This window comes from Gekko japonicus, unplaced genomic scaffold, assembly GCF_001447785.1.
Source record: "Gekko japonicus isolate JY-2015 unplaced genomic scaffold, Gekko_japonicus_V1.1 scaffold1161, whole genome shotgun sequence".
In the NCBI taxonomy this organism is placed as follows: Eukaryota; Metazoa; Chordata; class Lepidosauria; order Squamata; family Gekkonidae; genus Gekko; species Gekko japonicus.
The window spans coordinates 258,871-265,773 of record NW_015171538.1 but is presented as its reverse complement, the minus strand read 5'-3'; the positions used below and the strand labels follow the sequence as shown (position 1 = coordinate 265,773).

The following is a 6,903-nucleotide window of genomic DNA, read 5'->3' as shown; positions in this document are numbered from 1 at the left end:
GACCAATTGGGCAATCCCCCTATTTTCATTCCGCTCAATCACAATTGTGGAGAGTTCAATGAGCTCCATCACATCACCCTGGAAAGCACGATGCTCGCATTCCTGTGACAGATGGAAAATAGTTTGACGGGCTGCACCACAATTGCATTCACATCCTGGTATTTTGCCCCATTTAAACAACAGGTCTGCACAACTGCCAAAGCCCGTTCATATTCTATTAGCCATTTTCCACACTTTACATGGCAAATTACAAGGCAACGGGCCTCTCATTGGTGCTTATCAGGTTATGGATATTGGGTGGAACTGATTGCATCAATGTTCACAACCATTAGATCAAAACTTTGTGATTGCAAGATTTGTGCAGATCTTATTACTGGGTGTTGGGATCTTAGTTTGGATAGGCCCACTTCAGCCACATCAACGCTCTGTTTTCAATAATCTTTCTATAGTCACAAAGAAGAGCATCTTGTCTTTGGAGATGCAGGGGTGCAATGTGGCACAACGTGGATAGCCAATAGGTCGGAGTGGGTTGAATACATCCACTAATGGTTCTCATTGTTGTATGGAGTTGAACATCAAGTTTGTGGACATGGGAGCTGTTGAGCCACTCTGAAGCACCATATTCCACAGTACTAGCAACAACCACTTTCTGAGTGAGAGATCCTGCAGTATTACTACTGCTGTGTTTTCTTTTTAAAACTGTGACTGTGCATACTGGGAAAAACTGAAAGGTGATATAGTAAGAAGTCTGATGTGCTCATGGCTAACAGAACAAAGACAGAGCCAAGAGATTTTGATGCATTCATTTTTAGCCAGATTTATATAAAGAAAGAGAAAGGAGATGTAGCTACAGATACTGCAAGAAGTATAGACATACTGTTCACATACTCACAAATGAGCATCCAATTGTATAATTTCCCATCAGGAAGTTTGTAATATTAATGGTACTTGTACATTTCAGCTCCCAAACTGACTGGGATTCAAACTTCCTGTGCTGATGTGGAAGGAAACAGGAATATCGAGAGAGTAATTCAAAGATTTGTATTACACTCTGGGTCATTAACATGAAATTATCAGGGGACGGATCCTATCAGCTTTTCTGGTAGTGTAAGAGGGAAGAGGGGTGATCTGGTCCAACTATCTTTCCCACTGCAGAAACCATTCACCAGAGCTTCTTGTACACATGGGTACCAAGGTCCTCTGCACAATCTTGGAGGTGTCAAAAGGGGAGCATCCTCTCTGATGCTTAAGTGGAAATCTGGTACGATCTATCTCTTTACATGTAAAAGTCAGTCCCCTGAATGAAAGCTGCTTGTCTCATAATACATTGGAAGATCTAAAATCATGATCTGCTAAACATTTTAAAGACTTCCTCTTCTGTATTTTCAATTTCTGATGCTACCCCTCCCCTGCAAAATTCCCTGGGTGCTTCCTTTGTGTTCAGTACACTAAGGGTCATTGCAGCTCTTCACCAAATATTCTGTCCACTTAAATGTTTGAATAGTGCACATCATAATTGCTTCACAATGGATTAAGAACAGCACATATAGAAAAGTTATATCCTTTTCTCTGAGTTATATCAGAAAGAATATTTTACTTTTTGTTACATAGTTTTCTAATAGTCAGCAGCACTGTAAACCAGACCACAGAACTGACAATTCATACTTGATGTTAAAAAGGATTCAGTGTTAAGCTTTATGAGACAGCAGCATCAGAAATGTCGCCTGTTTCCAGCATAAAGCTACACTTAGCCTTGCCCAGCTTGATGAAAGACTCAAGAGTCAGCATAAAACCTTAGACAACCTATTGATTTATAAGCCTTTTTCAGGATTCACCTTAAATATGTTTATGTCCCCAAGTTGTATTTTACCTGCTGGTAGTAAGTTTTTTGTGGATGGTAAAAACTAACAGATATTTTTTTTAAAAATTACATTATGCTGTATTTAAAGGGGCAAATAATTTGTACCAAATTACAGTTATGAGAGACCTGCTTTCTGTAAGGGACAATATTGTGAATGGTACTATGTGGTAGCAAAAGAACCAATGTCATGTTACAATAAAGTGTAATACATACCATTTTGAGATGTATTAACTGCTGTCAGCACTCAGATAATCCATAAATTTTACCGTTTAGTGGTATTTTAAAAGTGAATATTAATATAGAATAATAAATGTAAAAAATGAGTAAGTGCTATTAAAACATGCCAGAATAATCACTTATTAAAATCTACCAAGTAGTACATTATTTTCTGCTACGACAGGGAGGATCAAGGTTTCAGACCCTGCAGGAAGTGGAGATTCCCCTTCTCTGTAAAGAAATACAATTTTTAAAATCCTAATACTTTTAAAATCCTAATATTCTCTTTGTCCAAGACATTCTTTCAAGTACTTAATGTATGTGTGCATAACACAGTTCTCCATCAGTGCAACCTATATGAAGAGATGCCAGACTGAGGGGGGGGGGTTACCCAATTGGAGACATCCTTGATAAGGAAGTGTTACTTAGAGGCAAATGTTGCTAGCACTAATCGGTCTGGGATTCATGGCCATGAGCATCCACCATGATTTATAAATGGAGTTTATAATCAAGGGGAGTAGGCAGCAGAATGTTAAACTAAAAAAAAAACTAACATACTTCTAGATAGGCTACATTAACACAACAAAGTGTTTAATGGCTCTTACCTGGATGGCCCAGGCTAGCTTGATCTCATCTGATCTCAGAAGCTAAGCAGGATCAGCCTTCATTAGTACTTGGATGGGAGACAGGCAATGACAAACCACCTTTGTTCATCTCTTGCCTTGAAAACCCCATGGGGCTGCCATAAGTCAGCTGCAATTTGATGGCAATTTCCACCACTATGTATTTAATGTGACTGGTAAATGTTCCTGGAAGGTCAAATGAAGGTCAAAGAAGAAGGGGACGGCAAAGGATGAGATGGTTAGACAGTGTTATCGAGGCAACGAACATGAAATTAAGCAAACTCCGGAGCATGATGGAAGACAGGAGGGCCTGGCATAATGTAGTCCATGGTGTCGTGAAGAGTCAGACTCGACTGTGTGACTGAACAACAACAACAAAATGTTCCTGGAAGGAACTATCCTTTGTAAGGCTGTGTTAATATAACCAGGGCTTTTTTTGTAGAAAAAGCCCAGCAGGAACTCATTAGCATAATAGGCCACACCCAACATCAGAAACTCATTAGCATATTAGACCACACACCATTCCTTCCCTTGGCTTGCCTGAGTGCCCCGCGGCTGTGGGGAGCCCAGCCCCCCCCCTTGAAGGGAAGGCAGTTTAAACTGCCTTCCCTTGTCTTGGCCAGGCGACCCGCAGCTGTGGGGTGCCCGGGCAAGCTGGCCCTTGGACAGGCCAGGGAAGGCATGGGGAGGCCTCGGAGTCACCGGGCGGGGCTGCTCTCAAGGCCTTCCCTCTGTAGCCACACACACAGAGGTTTTGGCTGTAGTGGGCGTGGCCAACTCTGAAGCCAGTTGGAACCCCGTTCCTGTGCGTTCCTGCCCAAAAATAGCCCTGAATATAACCATGCCTCCAAGATCTCAATCTGGAGCAGTTATCAAGTTGCCAAAACTGACTATGTGTTTTACCCGTGAAAGTGAAATCACATTAACATATGCCTGGATCAATATGAGGTCACATTATAACGACATTATGAACACAGTATAACTAGACCAGACCGCTCATTCTAAATCAGATCTACATTATCCTGTATGAAATAGGAAAGACTACATTTGCAGTGTTATATTAAAATAAAGTTGAAAGAGGACTATGGTAGAAGCAGCAGCAACAATTTCAATATGGGCTTCAAGATGTCCACAACTGGATTGAAAGAAAAACAAGCTTAAGAAAAATATACACATAGCCAACAGGAAAAATACTTCTAAATAATAAATTAAAATGTTGCCATAACAGCAGATACCAAGTATGGAATGAAATTACATTTTAAAGTTTAATAATGTTTAAATGTCAAGGACCTATTTATTAGCAAATTCTAATTCACACTTTTAGCTATTTTCTGTTCTCCTTTCTCTAAGAACAATTACTCATCGTAAGCCGCTCTGAGACTCCGAGTGACGGGTGGGGTATAAACCCAATCTCTTCTTTTTTTCTTCTTCCTAGTGCCAGGCAGTCTGCAGAATTTTGGTGCACAAAGACTGCCAGTGAGGGGCAACTCACCACCTCCCTAGGTAGCTGATTCCACTGTTGCACAACTCTTACTGTAAAACAGTGTTTCCTAATATCGAGCCAGTACCTTCCCACCCTTAATTTATTGTGAGCTCTATCCTCTTCTGCCAGTAGGAACAGCTCCCTGCCCTCCTCTCAGCTCTTCATTTAGGCAGTGAAAGTTCCAATTTCCTAGCTCAGCATTCCACTTGCATTTATTTCATTCACAGCACTTGCAACCAGCCTCTTACTCACATGGGACTCAAGGCACACATGAACACACATGAAGCTGCCTTATTCCAAATCAGACCTTTAGTCTATTAAGGTCAGTATTGTCTTCTCAAACTGACAGCAGCTCTCCAGGGTCTCAGGAGGAGGTCTTTCATATCACCTACTGCTTGGTCCTTTTAATGGAAGATGCCGGGGACTGAACCTGGAACTTTATGGATGCAAAGCAGAGGCTCTTCCTCTGAGGCACAGCTCTTGCCCTGAAGGCAGATATACAGATCTATATTTATATGCTGAATTGAAAACAAACCACAAGAATAATTTCCTGTGACCAAGGACATGAAAACAGGACGTTGGGTTGAATCCAGAGATCCTTTAGTAAGTGGAAAGTGCCGATGGCTGTGGACCTACCCACCTTTCTCCTCTTCTCACAATTCCCTTTCTACCCAAAATAAATTATTCTGGGGGTTGTGGGAGTAATACCCTTGCAGGCTCAGAGGGTGCAGTGAGGTGAGGGAAAGGGGATACCGCTGACCGGAGAGAGAGGAGAGGGTTATTTTGACTATTTCCCCTTCCTCACAACAGCCCTCCTGGCAGTTGTTCCTGGGTTTGGAAGGGATTGTTGCAGGGAGGGAAATTATCTGTGATCCTTGTGTGGTCAGATCACTGGTTCTAGTCCATTGTATGGAGTCCTTATAAATACTGCATCACTAAGGGCAAATTTATTGGACAACTCTGTTGCTCTAGGTAAAACGCAATCACATACAGAATTTTTACATTACATGGGGAAACAATGGGATACACATGAAGCTGCCGTACACTGTATCAAACCATTAATCCATCAAGGTCAGTATCATTTACTCTGACTTGCTGCAGCTCTCCAGTGTCTCAGGCAGAGGTCTTTCACATCACCTCCTACTTGATCCTTTTAACTAGAGATGCTGGGGATTGAATCTGGGACCTTTTTACAAGCAAAGAATAGGCTCTACCACTATCGAGGTTAGGTCAGCCATAAAAAACAGAGAAGTGTATAACATAATTATGTATTTTGATATACTGTAACAATAGAATTTTCATTGTCAAAGATGAAGATGCTATGATAAGAGTAAGAACAGCATATATTATGTTGCATACTTCTCTGGCTGGGGAAGGGGGGAAACGGATTGGGGGCAGGCACTAGATAATGAATACCCTGGACTTTTAATAATTACCCCATGACTTCATTTGTTTTACCATCTAAAAATGAGATAAGAACATTCAGAGCAAACAATAAAATATTAATTGTTTTAGTGACCTAAGAGCTTCATACCTACTGAAGGAAAAGAAGCTAACGGTTGCTGAGCAAAATCCTTCCAACAATTTGATATCCCACCTGTCATCAAACTACCACAATTTATGCCTATGGAAAAAGACGAATTGGGAAAACATTTTAAATGCCCCAGTTTGTTTACTAGACTAAGACTGCAGTCCAATGCACACTTGTAAGTATGCCCCACTTGGTCCAGTGGAATTGATTCTGAGTAATGTCATTTGAATTGGGGTATAAAATACAGGTTTTAAAAAATATATCTTCTACTTGTGTCAATATTTTAAGCAGACTCCCTTAAAACTCCTTTCTTCATTAGATAAGCAAATGCAGCCTGAAGAATTTCATCCTTAATACTCCCCCCCCATTTGCAAACATCTTCTAGGTGATATATGCATACTCCCCATGGTATATGCATGCATTAACACAATATAACAGTAAACAGACTAGAGCTTATAAGGCTACCAATAAGCAAAATTCAAATGACGCAATCTATGAACTAACAAAAAAGTGCTGGATAAACACAAGTACTTGTATCTTTCTATTTCTCTTGCCCATGAGGTCAGCCAGTTTCCCACAGCATTTTTTGGTTGATTCCCATCACTACTGAAAATCCATTTCATATGCCATCTCTACATTTTTTCACCCCAAGCATGAGCATTTTTATCGCTAAGAAACAAAAAAAGAAAAGAGTTCAGCCATCTGATTCTTGAATACTTTCCTTACAACTTGCAGTAGGTGGGGGAGACTGGGTGGTGAAAAAAATGAGGAACAGCAAGAACAAAATGATGTAAGCTTGTTTCTCGAAGTACATTTCACTTTTGCTGCTGCTGGTAATGCTGCTTGTGAGAGATCGCCTAGTATTGAAGCAAAAGACAACTATTCCTACCAAGAGAAGTAAGTTATTTTATTCCAGTGTTTGCCTCCCAGTTCATCCTTACCAAAGTTAGCCATAGAAATGTTTAATTCACAGAATTACTGAGAATGTGCTATTTATCTATGAAGTCCATTTTAATCAGCCTTGTATAAAGTACAATTTAAGCTACGTGTGATAATATTTTCAGAAGAATGTACCAGATTATATTTAGCACAATGAAGTACAATACAGTAAAAAAAAAAAAAAAACGTCATATAAGATTTCAAGGGAAACACTACTGTTTAGTTTTTTGCTAGTAACCCATTACTAATT

General features: G+C 40.2%; 1 protein-coding gene across 1 annotated transcript in view; it reads right to left on the bottom strand.

Annotated features, from left to right (window-relative positions):
* MED12L (mediator complex subunit 12 like) overlaps window positions 1–6,903 on the bottom strand; it is a 240,815-nt gene that overhangs the window by 83,711 nt on the left and 150,201 nt on the right.